Source organism: Micropterus dolomieu, linkage group LG22, assembly GCF_021292245.1.
Source record: "Micropterus dolomieu isolate WLL.071019.BEF.003 ecotype Adirondacks linkage group LG22, ASM2129224v1, whole genome shotgun sequence".
NCBI lineage: Eukaryota > Metazoa > Chordata > Actinopteri > Centrarchiformes > Centrarchidae > Micropterus > Micropterus dolomieu.
Genome location: NC_060171.1, coordinates 6452366 through 6470584, shown reverse-complemented (window position 1 = coordinate 6470584; position 18219 = coordinate 6452366). Strand labels below are relative to the sequence as shown.

General features: G+C 38.2%; 1 protein-coding gene across 1 annotated transcript in view; it reads left to right on the top strand.

The window, feature by feature from the left end:
• Positions 1–2150: 2150 nt before the first annotated feature.
• nts (neurotensin) overlaps positions 2151–18219 on the top strand; it is a 74681-nt gene continuing 58612 nt past the window's right edge. Inside the window, exon 1 of the mRNA XM_046038582.1 lies at positions 2151–2223. The gene's annotated coding sequence lies outside the window, so the exon portion shown is untranslated. The remainder of the gene's footprint in view (positions 2224–18219) is intronic.

Below are 18219 nucleotides of genomic sequence, written 5' to 3'. Positions count from 1 at the left end.
AAAGTTATTCACATTGCAAATGGATACATTTAGTTCCAGTAGATCCTATATATTTTTTTATATTTTATAAGATTTTACTTGACTTTAATTGTCTTTAAATTATTATTACATAATTTACTTAATCAACAATGACACTGTATATGTGTATTTAGTCCAAGTAAAAATAATGTTGACAATCACTGTGGCACTTACTCAGTTTTACAAGAGATAATGCAAAATGCACCTGAAAGAATAATTCCGTTTTATTACAAATTTGGTCTTATTTTTGTAGACAAATTCTGATGGGGCAAAAAACACGAGAAGTCAGCTGTTGAAGTTGTAAACAAGCAAGCATGTTAGCCAAATTATCCAAATCAGTCTAACATAAAAGATATAAAGCCCCCACCGTGGCCCATAAAGGGCATTGCATTTTTTTTCAAGCTGAATGCATAACAGTTTGATTTCTTGGTGTGGGTTTGAAAGTTAAACATTGGCTTGTACGGGAAATCAGTTGAAGAAGTATTTCAAAAAAATTAAACCACCATCAGTTGGCAGTGCCTTCCTAATGCTAGAACCTTGTACCCTGTTTTGTTCCTTTTTCCATATGTCCTGTTTTTCTGACATTGTTGTCAAAGTCCCTCAAAATCTACAAGTGCCTAATATCTCTGAGGAATCAGAGTGTGCAGCCAAAAATGCCTTTCAGGAGGTCCCTTATTCTCAGCACAGGGAGGAAGTGGTCCACAACAGGCCCGAGGCGACTCACAGGAGGCTATTAGAGGCCTGCGGCAGGATGCCTCACAAATCCAATTAGGAAGAGCTGGGATTGGTTCTGGACTCTCTACTGCTGCATGTCAGTCAGAACTGGAGAGAGCAGGTGTCCAGTTACCAGAAAAGTCAGAGTGGAATGGAATATGAGTGTGTGTGTCAGGGTGATGGGTTTGTGTGTGTCTTCTGCCTGTAGTGTATTAATGTGCATTGTGTGTTTGTGTGTGAACCCAAACACATACAGGGCATTTGCTAGCAGTGTTACTGTGTGAAAGCTGCAGACTGGGTCCCTTGGTAAATGTAGTCCAATACCATAACCAATGGAGAATCTAACTGTAAATTTCCTAATTGCTTATGTCATCTCCCTGCTGTACATGAGGTTTGACTAACATTACTTGGAGGCTGCCACTCTTAAGTAGTGTTGTTAAGGCTGGGACCAAGTGTTGCTATAGTATCATTAAATTATTAACTACGTGACAGCCTAATTTTTTAAATTTGGACTAAATGTTTGTTGCTAAGCTTTCACAAATACAAAACATATAATACATTTTTCTTGATCATGAAAGATCTAATAGCCATGGGCGAAATTTTCTTGAATCAAGTCATAGAGCACAAAGCATGGTCAATTTTTTTCTGGGGATTCATGCACCCAGGTTGCACATGGTAACAAATAAGCGAATGTGAGAAAATGTATAGGACAATGGGTATGGTAGAGGCTTGTAATAAGCATGGCCAATCACAATGGCTCCTCTCATTTCCTTTGAAAGCAGTGGTCTCCCCATATAGTACATGTGGAGAATCCATAGGGGCTCTCTGTGTGCTGCTGGCAGTTCTGGATGTTGAGAAAGACCATGCAGGTTGGTCAGTGTGACCTGAAGCCCCATATTACTGACTAGCAGACTAGGTTTTAAGATCTAAGAAAGTATGTCAAATGTAGAGCCGGCATTCAGTTGTTAACTGGAACCACTGATTTGGGTAAGGAAAACGTCTCCAATAAGCCCTTTACTGTGATGTTTTTGGTGTGAGAGCCAGCTACTTTTACCCTTCTTAAAAAAAATCAATAATCCCTCACTTATACCATAGTAGCTATGCTAGCTATGCTATACAGTTATTTGGTAGCCTACACCCCATTGTAATCAAAACCAAGTTAAGTCTTCATATCTGACTGAAATCACATTTAGTTATCCCTTTTTGCAAAAATGCCAACGTGTTTTTATTGTTTATTATTAATGTATTGTTAATAGATTTTTATAAAAAAATTATCTTTGGGGGAAATGTCAGAAATGCTCCTTTTTGCGTCAGCAGTGTGTTGATGTGTGTTCTTGATTGACAGCAGCTGGCAGGCTGAGCCCCACCGGGGAATGAGAGACAAACAAACTTGAGCTGCAGCTTACAAGCCATGGACAGACAGCAGTGTGTTGTGGAATTGAAGAGTAAGGACTGCACCAGCATCTGAATGGACTGAAGTGCTATTTGCAGGTATGTTTACATTCTGTTTAATGTGCTGCAGTTGAACAGATAATTATCTAACTAGCTTGTAAACAGACTTTACAGTTAGTAATGCCCTTTTCCCCTGCTTAATGTTTAGTGGTACCTCGTTCAAGAAGCTATACGGTACAGGTCAGGACTTAATGTCTGTAAGTTAGATCAGAAGGAAAACTAATGTAGTTGTTCTTGTTATTTTGCTTTTCTGTTGTGTAGCAGGTTGCTGGTTAGCTTTTAGTGTAACCTTCTGCCTATGATAGAACAATAACATAAATGTTTTATGCAATGTTGTTTAAAATGAAGTGGTTTGATTGACTGTGTGGAAAAAAGTTCTCCATAGACTAAGAACTAGGAACTGCCACTATGAAACAAAAACATAATTTATCACTTTGTTCCTGATTATTTTTCTTAAAGGAGAACGCAGCATACAGATCAGTTTTACGCTGTAGCAGACAAAAAACATACAAAACCAAAAGTTCATAACAGAACAAGTGTGCCAAATTAAAGATTTACAATATGCACCTAATATTCAAAATGAAAACACAAACATGCATGCACATACTCCCACAGTGAGTCACTTATCAGTAGAAAAGCATCATGTTTGCTCTGACAGATGCGTCACTCATGAATAGTCAGATAAGGCAGAACCTCTGTAGAATAATGATGTTTACACAGGCTGGGCTCAGCCAACAATTAGCAACAAACAAACACAGTCATCAGACAACACTAATGTGACTGATGTGATGGTTAATGTGACCTTACCTGTGGACAGGCCATAAATAGGCTTGATTTTCAGTAACTGTATTATTTCAACGTCTCTGCAGCAAAAGAGAAGCTTGTAGTGTTTAAAGTGTTTGTAAGAAATAACGAGGTAAAGAACAAATGAATGAAGTGTTTTAAAATGTGTATTACAAAGTATGTACATTCAGTCACTGTCCAAATCCATTGTCAGAATTTCTTTTGGACAAATGACTTATTCAGGGAACAAGCACTGCCAGCCAGTAGCTCACCCTCCTCTGACAGTATTTAAAGGACAACACACTATTCAGAGGTGACAAAGGACCCAGTATGGATGTGCCTGGTGTCCTCAGCCTGCAGTCAGACTCAAGAGTCCCAGCAGGGTGGAGCTGTGCAGGGGAGAAGATTAGGAATGTGGGATCTCTCTGATCCCGTTGTAATGAGTCTGCCTGGGAACAGATGACTCATTACTGCTGGTGTGCAGCCAGTCCCTCCCTTAGCTCCATCTTGTAGCATGATTTCAGGTTTATCTGGAAATGCTTGCAAATATCTCAGAGTCTAAATAATGTATGGTATAAAGGGCAAAATAAGTAAAAAAAATATATTAACCTTTATAATGTAACTGGAATTTCATTGTGAAGGATCATATGAAAATGAATGTTAAAATTGTACTATTCAAACATGGTAATGACAACAAAAATTTACCAATATTATCGCCTTTAATCACAATTTTGACATTGTTTAAAGTTTCTTTTAAAGTGATTGTATTGGAAGATATAAGATTTTTATAAAATGTAATTAAAGTTAACTAATAGCATGCTGTTAATGTTGCTGTAATGGACTTTGTGAGGAAGATTTTCAAGTTCAAAATTTTCTAATTTTATAAAATATTTCATGAACAAGTAAATGAAGGTCAAAGTTACCATTTTGAAATAGTTTCAAAGTCCATGGTTAAAATTGATTGAAACTAGCTTGGCTCAAATAATCAAAAGTTAGGTTTCTATGTCCCCATTAATGGTTAAAAAGCAAGAAACTGTGATAAAATTTAAGATAAAGTCAAAGCACAATAGCATGTAAATTTGTAGTGAACTCAACAAACTTTTTTTCAAATGTGTCACATCCACTCAAACATTTTTTACGTGGGAACAATTTCATAAAACCAGCCCGGCATATGAGAAGTTAAATTTTTCTGCAGCAGAAATCTGACAACAGTGAGACAGTATTCATCATACTGTAGTCCTGTTGCCTCCTCAGAGATAAATATCTCCTCCACATGAAGGCTGACAGGGAGGGAGATGGCTGCTGCTGTGCGGTGGCCAAACCAAACTGCAGCCCAGCTTCCCGGCAGCCCCGCTGTGGCCCATATATCTGACATGACTGTGTTTGGCTTACACCTCCAGGTAGTTCATATATGCCATAAATATACATGGGAGCACATGCACATTGACAGAGGGAGGAATGGATCCTTGGATGAACGTATAATCTCATTTCTAACCCATAAAGAAAAAGTAAATCATGGAGTTGCTCACTTTAAGATAAGATAATGGGAATACCGTTCATGTGTGTACATCAGCACTAATTGGACATGAACCTCTAGGCTACTAAAATATGAATATGTCGTTGAATTCACTGCAATCTGGCAAAATGATGAAACATGGTTTAGAAAGCTTGAGATTTTAAAAATAGGGAATCCTGCATGAGTCCACTGGATGGCAGCACATGATCAGTACCATTTGCTTCAGATGTAAATGTACATACATATATTTTTCAAACAGGCACACACATGCCCTACTTACTCATGGCACATTAGAAAGCAATGAAAATACAGCTGAACTGCCTGTTGAACTGCAATATCTGGCCAAATGTATGTGGACATCCCTGTCCGTGTGTCCCTGTCTACAGCACAAAATTATATTTTAGACAAAAACGTGTCTCCAACTTTGAACAAGAAATTATTTTACACATAGTTTTTGCAATATGGTGTACATGAAGATGTCCTACAGAGAAATGGAACTCTCTAATGAAAATGTTCCAAACACTTGGATCAACACGCCATCTGCTGGTTATTGTGACACAGTCTTGAGGGAGAGTCAAATTGAGTGTGTATGTTTTGTCCTGTGTATTCTCTAAAGTGTATTGGGACACTGCATGGTGATTCTGCACAATAAAACTGATTGACTGACTGAAGTCAACTCAGCTTCCTCTTTCATACAGCTTCTCTCACATTCACATGATCAAATCCTTAAAAAACTACAAAAGCCTGCCCGGGTATGGGGCATACACTCTATAGCTCTTAACTGACATGCTATGTGTGCAACACCTACATAACAAAGGTGATAATTAAAAATTAACACTTACCATAAATGAAACTACAGGGATCCCTGCTTTTTGGGACGGTGATAGATGATATGTTGCTACGCATTTATTGAGAAATCTGCTAAGGTCATATAATACATGGTCAAAAGTATGCTGCCAGTGGAATATCATATCCATATTCAATTCAATTTACACAATTTCATTAACATAGTGTGCAGGCACCATCTTCACCAAGCAGGGGTGGGAGGGTGCTTTGCCAAGATTGCATCCAGGCAGATAAAAAAAAAGTTTAATTATTAACATATAAACATTATTTGTATCAAACCAGGAATATTTCAGCAAAACACACATATACCATATATATACCAAATCTAAGACAGATTAAAAGTTGACCCTGCCAGGATGATAAGGCATATTGACTTGCCAAACTAACTGATTTCATGCCATGTTCCATTGCACCATAAACACCGATTTGGTGTAGCTGGTGTGATCCCATTAGAAGATGGTCTCCAGTTTATTACTTTTTTCAGTAAACTACCTGCACCACACTAATCCTCACTGACTGCACGCTCTGTACGGATTCAGCTGTAGAGCCAGCGAACACATTAGGTTGAATGATACTTCAAAAAATGTCAGTTAAAGTAATTTTGTTTATTGAAGGTGATTGGTAAAACTTGCCTGTTGCAGTGGGATATTTTGGATTTGCCAAATGGTTGTATAATTGATGTGAACTGATGTTAAATGAACTGTACTTGTGAGGTCTTCCAACCACTCAAAGGGCTTTACACTACCTTTACACACTGATGGCACAAGCTACGATGCAAGGTGCCAACTGCTCATCTGAAAGAAACTAATCAGTTACACACACTCAAATACCGATGACACACTGGAGCAATTTGGGGTTCAGTATCTTGCCTAAGGACACTTCAACTTGGGGTCTGGGGGAGATCGAACCGCTGATCTTATTTGTGGTGAACTGCTCTACCTCCAAGCCGTAGCCACCCCACTGAAAATTAAACCCCACTAAAACTTTTTCTCTGTTTTATTTAGAGTGAGCTTTACTTTGTTTAAAGCTAGAAAAGTCAGAGTAAATCAGAGAGTTCAAGAGATTATAGCAGTGCAGTGAGTTTTGTCCTTGTTTTTCCAGCATCAGAACAACAAATACAGCGGTGGTCTCCACGCCCTGAAGAGGCAGCATGCGTCACATTCAGTTTCAGAGTTACAGGATACGACGGGGCTGCTGTCCTTTTCTCTTCTGTCAGAGGGATATTTCCCTTAAAGCATGGCACAAGAGCCTCTAAAACCACTTAAAGACAATGGGGGGGGGGGGGCACCAGGTGGGACTGAGCGCTGCACTCTCACATTTTTCATCAGTCAAGATGGAAGATTGGCAGAGTGCTGGCGTGATGATGGGGCACTTAGTCTACAGAACCAAAGCATGAAAGGAAAGATGAATGCACTTCATACCCAACATTTGGAGACAAGAGAGAGTGGCAGTGATGGATAGGTGGTGGTAAAGTATACAAGGCAGAAGCGGTATTGGTCAGGCATGTAGTGTGTTTTTACAGGTATACACTTCAACACTGCTGAACTTATCGCCCTGCCTTTAAGATACACTGATATCCTAGCAGACCTGAACCAAAATCATAAATGCTTTCAGGAGAATACATTATTCATCCATGTTGGACAAGTCTGCACAGGTCATGGTTGGCTGCAGATAGGAACCTTGGGGCTAGTTGGGATTCAGTGTCTCGCTCAAGGTAACAGGTTATCCCTTCAAGGAAAGAAATCGGTCAGTTTAGCCAATCTAAGGAAAATCTCACTTCATTTTACCCAAATTATCTCACAACCAGCTAAATTTTCATCTTTGAAATCCTGATGTCCATGCTGCACTAATCAGTATTTTTAAATTAGAGCTGGAATGAGGGACTTTACATCTAAACTCGACTGAAATTGAACTGAGAAGTCGCAACTCTCCCTCTGCATGGTGATGGAGTAGGCTACAATAGCTAGGAGTATGGCTGAGCCTATGGGGGAAATACCTATGAGGCATCCAAAAAGGTTTCAGATGCTCTAGATATAAAAGAAACTTGGCATTCAGAGAAAGGATTATGGTAATAAAAAGAAAGCAATGAGAGAAGAGAAAGGAGTAAGACCTGATACGGATGTTGCATCTTGGACATAAATGTTTGGAGTAGGCTATCTAGCGATTACATTTACTCTGTACCCGAATAATGGATTTTTTTGTCGTGGAAAGGTGGACATTTCTCTGTATTTTTGTAACTATTTCTGCCTGGGTTGAGCTCACCTCTGTCTGTAGGCAGACATCACGATCATGCGTTTACAGTGTTTTGCGTAATTACTCTCACTGCCAGAAGGGGAGACAAAGGTTCAGCATTGCAGGTTTTCTTACATGACTCTGCGGTCCACCTCAGCTCAATGGAGTCTTTTGGTGTACAGTATTTGGATCTTCAGGGCCACAACTCCGCTTTCATCAACCCTGTTTAGTTACAGCAGGCAGCTGCTTTTAAGTTGTGATAAATCTGTTGTACACTACCTTCCCAGCACCAGAAGGCAGACAGACAAAGTTGGCGACTTGCTCACTGGGGGTATAATATCTTTGTTAAGTAAGGCATCCTTGAGCTGCACTAGCATTGCACAAAGAAAACAAGGAAATTGTAATTGGATCACCACCTGACTCTCTCAAAGTTCCTCTTATTATTCATGAAAATGAAAAGTCAAGCAGGTATTTTCACACAAGTACTTGTCACAACTGACCATGTGTTATCTTGGAAAGACCACAGTGAATGTGAAAAAGGACAAAGCGAAACATTTATTTTCTCTGCCTCCTTAGATCTTGTGGAGCAAGTAGACGAGTAGACTGTTTTTTAATTCTGTGATTTTAAGTGTTTTGAAGTATTATAATTCTAAATGTTATAAGTGTTTTTCCACTACTTTAAAGTCTAAATTATTCCACTAAATGAAAATCTGCTCAAAGATTTTAGGCCAACCACTCAGCCTACCATAATAACATATTAACCCCTTCTCGCCTGAATATATTATTTTTGTTTTCATTTGCTTTCAAGCTGATGCTAATATAAGTGGATATTGTAATTTGTCTATAGAACATAGAAAATATATAAATTCAGGTATGATGTAGGTATGATGCAAATTAGTGACAACAGGCATAAATGATAAACCCGTGCTTGCAAAAGGTTCCTAGGTACGGATTGAATATGCACAAACAGACACTGGGATAATACATACGATGTCTCTAAATGGTAAATGTTTGAATTTGAATGCAAACATTTTTATTATGAGGAGCTGTTAAGGGCATCTGAAACAGACAGTTGCAGTCTTCCCATAGAGCTTCGCAAAACAGGCAAATATTGATCCAGATAAATTATATATTTTATTTAAGAGAAAAGATGAGGGGCAACAGCAAAAGGTAGATGTTTGAGGAAAACTGTGCTTGGTGAAGACTAACATTAAATCAACAAAAAGAGAGGGAATCTTCCTGGAGTGACATTTTCATTAGCTTCTTCTGTCTGCAAATGTGTTTACCTCAAAATAGAATCAGAGCCAAAGTTATGATTGACAAAGATGCATGATTCCTTGCCATCGTGAAATGCTTCCTAGTGGTGGGAATTGTTCAGTCTCAAAAAAGAGTAGTCTAGACTTGCTCTATGAAAATGTAATAAGATAACTTCTATCATGAATTGGCGCTATGTGAATAAATATGAATATATATATGTACGAATATGTGAATAAGTTTTCAGGTGTCATAGGTTAAATCTGGTAAAAGTAATTCTACGATTACCCAAAAAAGTTTGTATTCTTTAAAATCCTTAAATCAGGATATATATGATTTGGAAATATTAAGTAAGAAAGGGGTCACAGGACTGTTGTTAGGTAGTCCTACTGTGGTGAGAATTGGGTCTATGGAAGGTTTGACACTACCATTACTCTGAGGAGAGAAAACCAGTTTTCATCTGGTTGCCTTGTTAAACGTGTGAAAGTCTCTCCTGGCGTGAAGCCACCAGTCACTGTCTGACATTTTACACTCATACTGGAGCTTTGTATTGTCAGGTTGCAGGTGTAGGGTCATCATTCACATGTGCTTTTAAAGTATTGACTATCTTGTCCTGATTTACTTAAATGGTGTAATGTAGCAATATCCCATAATAACAGCATTCATTTATAAAGGATTAGATTAATTACCAAACTAATTAATGAAAAATTAATAGACTATGCTGACCTGCACTCGTGTTTTCCACCAGGTTGGCTTTATTGGTAAACACAACACAGGGACGTCACTCCTTTGAAGCAAACAAAGCAATGACAGATAGTTGTGTAAGGTGGATGTGTCATGTTTTCCTCTTCAGGAAAGCTAAACAGAAAAGTATTTACCAATGTAAAAACAAAGTTGAAAGATGAGATGAACCTTTTAAGTAAAAGGGCCCTTGCATTATTTAAAAGTGAGAGCAATAACTATGCATCAGGAAGCAGAAAATATAGATTGAATTCAGATTGAAGCTACCAATCTTCTCTAGCATCGTGTGATTCCCTAATTACAGCAGTAATATACCAAAACATCATAAATACTTGGACATTCATAATACTATGGTTTAAAATGTTTCCACTTGTTAGAAGGCCAGTTAACAGCTAACCTTTGGACCCATTTTTAGGAGAAAACTTGAACAGCATGCATTTAAATGAAACAATACCATTTGGAGCATTGAGGTCAGTGTAGGAGAACTGTGATGCTGTTTTTAGCCACATGGCTCTAGGGATGGCAATATCGGTTTGTCTGTCCTCAACTTCGGTAGACTGAAATTTCTCACCAATGCACCATTGTGCCTATGTGCAGCCTTACATATGTGCAAAACATGGCAGTAGACTTGCTGTGCCAGAGCGCGAAGTGAAAACTGTTTTTTTGGGAGAAGTGTAGATCAGCTGCCAAACTGCACTGGACAACCACTGAGAGACATGGAATCGTGGAGAACCAAGTTAATTGCCACTCATCTCTCTCTCCTTCTTTCCCCCATGCAACACTCTTGAGATTGGAAAAACAAAAAACACAGAAATCAACACTAAAGACATGGCTGTATTGACAATAACCACAAACTTACTTTAACCAAGTTTTCTTGCACAAGACACCATAAGGCTGTCCAGGTTTTCAGCTGTGTAAAGCCCTAGAATTTTAACATAATTGTTTAAGTTCTGTCTAAGTACTTAGGCATCTGTGTGCCCAATGTTGGCCCATGTATATTTTTGTCAATTCTTTATATTTAGGAAAATGACAAATAGAGCCGTGTACAACGGATTATTTATTGTGTGACATATTTGACTGAATCACTTTGGCATTTTCTTACATCACTTCTGTTCTGTTGAAGAATTTAGTTTTCACGCTTGTAGATGCGATGTACAGCAAAATAGATTAAGATGAATCATCGATGTACATTTCTTGGATGAGTGGCTACTTCATAATGCATCTTCAGCCCAGATGAACAAAGGGGGAGGAACACATTACTGAGCTTCACAGAAGAATAAAAATAAATGTGATGAAGACAAATACTCAATGAATACTCAAATGAAAAGTTAGAAGGAATAATCTTTGGGAAATGTTGCATTTCCATTTTTTCTTCTCCCATATGCAACATAGTGATAGCATTATAAGCCATACTGTATAACACTGGCTCCTAAATTGTTAAGTGAAGTTGTTAGTTTAAGGGAATCAGATTCTGAATCTGATTCTTGTCATAACCAAACAAATAGGTGACTGGTTGTCCCCCAAAGTATTTTGCAAGCTGGATGGATGGATGGACAGACAGACGAGGGTCATTCTACAGCAGTGCTGAAACCGTTCATTGATTGAACAGACAAATCAATTTAAAATTAGTAAGTAATTGTATCTTCATTTTATAGGCCAAATTATTAATGAATCAATGTGTAGCAAATAAGTAAGCTATCCCAGTGAATTTGACTGCTGGATTATTTTTGCAGTGTTCATTCTCACACTGGACGGGCTGTGCATACATTAACTGTAAGCTAGCTAGCAAATTATGCACAGACTGTGTGTGTGTCGAACATGTCTGTGGGTGTGACAGCTCAGCCTCTAACTGATTCCAAAAGTTATCAAAAACTCCAGCTCTTTCTGTTATTTTCTGCCAGACCCATTTTGTTTTTGTCTCTGTATGTTCATGAAGCCTTTGGTTAAGTGTGAATTTTTTGCTTGTTGAAACAATTTCAACTCGTGTCAATTCTTGCTGCTCTTGTTTATGCAGAAGTAGAGTGATGTAGAGCCACAAAACGTCTCAGGGAGTAGGTCAGAGTGGATGACTGGGTGTACCGTGTATATTGTTATTTGTTTTTGTCATATGATTTGCCTGGGAAGGCGACGGCAAATGATCAATTTTGCCAGTTTGATATGAAAACCTGTTGTCACATCGCGGGGGTTGGACAGGAGTCACACTTACTACCTGTGTGGAGCAGCACTTATCTGTCAAACACTCCCAGTGGGTATTGTGGTCCACAACAGAGTGGTGTCAGGGTTTCATCTCTTAGTCCCATATGGATACTAACAATACTGTAGCGCTTATGGAGTGTGTTCTTGCAAAAGGAAGTAAAGGATTTCTCCTCATAGCTGTATTTTATGTCACACAACAATACAATAGTCTACATATAGTATTCCATATAATAGTCTTCCTTATAACATTTACTTGGGATGCTCATTTGCAACAAGTAGCCTACATTTGCTCCCTATTGTGTTGCAGGACAAAATGCCGCACACAGTAGAATCAGGGTTTTATCCAGCGCTGATGGGCATCACTTTATATCAAGCGGCTCAATCCTGATTCTTGTTTCTGTTGTGTGACACGTAACCTTATTCCTAAACTTGCCTCCTTCTTAAATTGACGCAGGACGCGCTTAATAACAGTTTGATTAAAACAGACTGACACCAGAAACAGTGACAGTCATGCAATCTGAAGATCCATGAACACAAGTGAAATTTTAAAGCAGCCTCTAGAGGCTTGTAGCTTAACAAGTGTCACTTTCCTTAAAACTAATAAAGGCTTCAGTCTGTCCGGTGAGAAGGAAGTCTGAGCTCTCATGGCATCGTATTCTGTTTCAAGCTGGAGCGGAAAGATGGATCCATTTTCCCAGTTGGAGCTGTGCCTGGCATCTGTGGTGAATTAGTTTGTCTTTGTGCAATGTGACAGTACATATAGTGTTTCCACAGAAGTTATTGCTAACTTATTTTTCTACCCCAATACTACAGATGACAGGCATTTACTGGACTATGACTTATTTCAATATTGGAGTGAAATATATGGCTAGGAGGTAAGTTTAGTGTCCACTCTTACTCAAGGAGAAATGACACAGCGAGTTATTTTTAGAAACTTCCTCTGCAATTGTTCACCTCAGAAATGACTCAGTGCCCCACAAATCTCGTACTTTCTGATCTCAAGGTGTCAGAAATTTACAAATCATCTCTGCCTGAAGCAAAGAATTGTTGCAGTGAAGATTCTACTTTGGATAGATGTAGTAATAGGCGCGATCCTTGTCAGCTTGACTTTGTCCTGTGTCAGAGCACTCACAGGATTGGTTTTAAAACAACAATTTTAATGTGCTGCAGTGACCAGACCAAAATCCAATCCATAAATTACATCAGGACCTGAAAATTACAGTTTGGTTGTGAAATGTGGCAAAGACTGCAAAGAAGAATGGGGGAAAATTGCACTTTTCAGATTTTCAGAAATCTGCATGCTGACTTTTATTTATATATTTGAAATGCTTTTTGGTTTATTTAATTCCAAATGGTACATTTGATTACATCTACATGTTCTTTATTGATAGTTTGCATTGTTGTTATGATTATTTATGTACTTGATTATATGGAAATTGTGAACTGAGACAACGTGGAGATAATGAATCGACCACTGAATTGCATTTTCCTGTTATGCTCTCTTTAGTTTTAGGCTTTAGGCTATTTCTGTACTTTACCAGCATACATTGATACAACATGCAGAGTCTACTAACTGCCAAATGTCGCTGTACTAAAAATTTTCTTAAATAGGGCGAAAACTTGCAATCAATACATTTGCGTAACAATACTTTCTTTTGAAGGATTTAAAATTATTTTTTATCACTTTGAGTCACATTTTTTGTGATCAACAGCAAAAGACTCTTTAAAGGCAAAGTTGGTAAATAATGAGACATAAATCCAAGTGAGAAGCTTTTTAAAGACAGCCATTCATTTTTTATTTTATTTACATTGTTTCCACAGTAAATCCCATGCTCTTTAACACAATAATTACACCAAACAAATCAGTGCAACTGTGCCAGATGAATTTTCCCAGGAAAGACATACGAGACACTCTATGTTCAAAACAACAACGCAGTTTCAGTTTTCATTAGCAGAGAAGGTTGAACGCTGTTGTGTTACATTAAAATCATTTTTTTTGCTTAATAATATATAATTTTATCATATACACCATCATCATATACACCACCAGTCCCTCCTTCTCTTTTTAGATGTATTAATATAAATTTTACTGTTGTTTAAATATTTTTTGAAACTTGTTCAAACGCACCAATCCATGCCCATGGCCCACGCCAGGCCTGCTGGCCCGCAGCTGGAGTGCCGGTCTCCAGAGGATTCTCCTCTGCATGGACCAACGGCAGCAGAAACCAGCCCATTAACATTCAACATGAGATTCACAGACGACTGGTCAGCTCTTCTAATAATGTTAGCACATTAATGATCATTAGCAATGCAGTAGTATAAAGCGTTTTGGGGAAAAAGCACGTGGATGGAGTCAATTTGAGATTCATTCATGTATTCTCCATTATGAATTTGGCAAAGAAAGCCATCAACCCTCAAGTGTATCTTGAAAAAATTTTATTAAAGTTTCCCTTTTGTTTATGTTTGCATTTTGGATTCCCTGCATTTTGTATTAAAACATTTTGGGATTAAAGTGTTAAGGTGGTAAGGATCTTAAATTGAGACAAGCAACAGTGTCATAAAACATGAGAATAATATGGCTGCAATGGACTGTTGGTTGCCCAGTGACTAGCATTTACTCTTAATACTCTGGTACTCTTACTCATAATGCAACAATAGACCTCTGAACTTTGACATTTGAGCCAATATGGAGGGTTGTATGTACATACAGCTTTAATCCATGTCATTTTGAAATGGTGGAGGAGCAAAGATGATCCTGTGGGCAAGTTTAGGCAATTATGGGGTATTTATGGTATTTATTGGGTAAAATGATTCTGTAGCCCCAAGGCAAACTAAGTAGGCTCACTCTATTAAAACACAATTAAAGATAAACACATAATATAATGCTAAAGTGGTACTTTCTAATGTTACAGAACAGACAACATTACAAAAGCAACAGCCAAGGAAATGTCAGAAGAGAAGATTACTTCAAAAACTCACACTCTACATGCTGAAGTAAACCTCAGTAATGATATATGGTTGTGTCTTTCTTGCACGCTGGATTGATCTGTGTCAAGCTAAAACAAAGTATAACCAGCACAACTAAATATGATTCATAAAGACAGCAAACTGACTCAATAATGTTAAGTTAAAGTCTATTTAAATTAAAACTCACAACTACATACAATGCCACCATAAACTACTGGTCATATGCATTGCATTCAAATACAGTGCCCCCACTCGGCCAGTTTGCTCCAGTGGTCAACCACGGTACTGCAACTAAAAATCCCCTGCAGTCCAAAAGAGTTGCTGACAGGTCAGATTAATTACTTTTTCTATTATAAATTTTAATTTATGAAGGGTTTATACCTGTAAAACAAAAGGTGTGTGGTTTATTTCTTATGAATTTAACTTTTCTTTTGTAAGAGAAAGGATCTGCTGTTTCTTCTTTGACAAGTATCAAAGATTGAGTGTAAATAGCAATTATTCCTCAAAATTAAAGCACAATTAGTAGTAGAACAAAATGGCTCATTTTAGCCCATTCCCACACATCATGAGTTCATAAATATGGTAGCATTGGTGGTACCAGTAGGAAATGAACCCCTAATACCGGTGGCGTTAAGGCCATGCTGTACCAAAATGTCCTTCCAGAGAAAAAGACATCAGCCATTGAACTTGAATCCACAGGATAGATACACACAGCAGTCAATAGGCTATTACGTTACTCTGAGATAAGGTTAATGCCCTGGAGAGATCAGGAGGCAGGCCCTCACCGTGCGCCTCACAAAAGGTCAAACATATTCACTGTCTCCTCCCTGAAATTTTATTCACACACCAGGCACCCCTATGGGTTTGATGGGACTTGGCACTGTGGCCCAGCATGGCTTACGTAAGCTTTTGAAATAGATTTAGATGCCTCAACTGTAAGACGGCCCAGGGGGAATGTGTGGGCACAAACACTTGAAAACTCTCCCACCACATTCAGTGTTTCTTTTCAGTTTGTAAGGACTGAGCTTAGTCGCCACAGGAAGGGATGAATGAGTTCTTCAAAACCCACCAAATGCTCTCACGGTTCAGAGAAAATAGAAAAACACACACACACATACTTAGTAGGTCTGCAATGTATACAAGGACAGGCTGTCCGTGATGTCATCTCTAAAGAAATACTCTCTTCATCCAGTCAACTAAAATCTTCCATTGCAGAGGAGGTCGTAGTGAAGCAAATAAAGGTGTCTGTAAGTGCCTATTAAATCTTTGTCACTAAAAAGCACAGTTAAGATAACCAAAATGAGATAATATTTAGCCAGGAAAATGGTCAGAGGTAAATACTTTTGAGTCTTTTGAGGTCTGTGGAATCTGAGGTATGCAGGAACCGGTACTAGATGTGTTACCAGAAACCTGAAATGAGAAGTGAGAGATTAGATGTCCTTTGGAGTTCACTGTTCCCATTTGTCAACACTGCAGAGAACAGTAATTGACTTTTAAAAGGCATGCACAGAATGTAATACTCAAACAGTGCTACTGAGAGTAGCTGAGATACAGCACAGGGCTATGATTGTGTTGAGATATTAAATAGGGCCCGAACATGAAACATGCGAGGTCCCTATTGGAACTGAAGGAATTATTAGTAGGGCCCGAGCACAAAACACTGCAAGGACCCTATTGAAATTGTAGAGATTATTATTTTTTCTCCCATATGAATCGCAATGTAGAATTTTTTTTTTCTTCTCAAAGTTAGATGAGGAACTACTCAATAATTAAATAGAAATAAAGTTAAGAAAGGATCACAAGCAAAAGTCAAGATTCCATGAGAGAAAGTTGTCATTAAGAAGAAAGAAACCCTTGAATAGGAAAAACAACACTTTTTTACATATAATTCTGGGGAGTCTACAGCAAGTTGAGATTCAGATCCAAGGACAATATCTAGAAAGAAGAATTGTTTCATAACTGAAGAGATTGTTGAGATGTTACATGCAAATCAGGGAAAACATAAACATGGTGTGCATCAATGTCAGCTAGTATGGGGTTAAAGCTTGCTTTAACGTTGAAAGCTTGTCTTTGGAATATTGTCTTCTGTGCTAGCCATCACGCAAGTGAAAGAATCAAAGCTGAAAAAGCCCATTATATGATATCTCCCAGTGTGATACACTCAAAGCATCCAACAATTACCGTGGCTGTGTTGTCTTTCGTGATCTAAATGGCTTTGCACTAATCCTTGAAAAGCTCCAGTCTTGTCTGAGGCCGACCCCTCAGGTAACGAGTTGCCGCTTGTGGACTTGAGAGCATAGGAAAAGGATGAGTATTATTAGACTTAACAAAGATAACAGCTATTCACACTGCACCTTGATGTGTCCAATTTGTAAACATTTCCCCTCACATATGACTCTGATGTCACGTTTTTTTTTATCAGAGAGAATAGTATTTTTTTTAAATCAGTGAGTCATATTTTTTTATTATCTGATCGTGGCCACATGGATCTTATCTCAGTTTAGTATGACATTTAGGATTTTTGGTATTGCAGAACCAAAAATGGCCTCAGCGCGACTAGGGCTCTGCCAGTGGTCGTGCAGCTGACTAATGCACTTAGTTGTTTTACTAAGGGTGACTTCCAGACTAAGGTTGCAGATCTGTCTTTAACATCACAGCCTTGCATCTCATGCTACCTCACAGAGGTCACCCAAGCTATCTGTACTCTGGCGCCGCTGTGACAAGTGAAGTAAGACAGTTGTTGATATTACATTCTAATCAAGGATACAGGCAGTCTTGTGTACATTCCAAACACAGATACAAGCATGAGAGGATGAGTGCCAACTGAAGAATTGAGTTTACAATTATAATAATAATAATAATAATCTTTATTTGTAGAGCACTTTTTAAAAACAAGTTACAAAGTGCTTTAACAAGTGTAAAGACAATAATACCCAAAAAACAATAATACAAAAACAATACATGATATAGAAAAGAAAAGACTAAAATACACGTTTAAGATAAATATAAAATTAGTAAAATAGAATAAAATAAAAGGGATAAAATAAAGTCAAATAAGATCGGGAAAGGCTCTCCTATAAAAGTACGTTTTAAGAAGGGACTTAAAAGAGTTCACTGACTCAGCCGACCTGATTTCCTCGGGCAGGCTGTTCCAGAGCCTCGGGGCCCTGACAGCAAACGCTCTGTCCCCTTTAGTTTTCAGTCGAGACTCTGGAACAGACAACAGACCTCTGCCCGAGGATCTCAAGGTACGTGCTGGTATGTATGGGACTAAAAGGTCAGAAATATAACAAGGCGAGAGGCCATGAAGAGCTTTAAAAGTGATCAATAGAATTTTAAAGTCAATTCTAAAACATACTGGGAGCCAGTGTAATGAAGCTAAAATAGGAGTAATGTGGTCATATTTCTTTGTTCTGGTTAAAAGCCTGGCAGCTGAGTTCTGGACAGTCTGGAGTCGATCAATAGATTTTTGGGTTAAACAGGTGAAAAGGCTGTTGCAA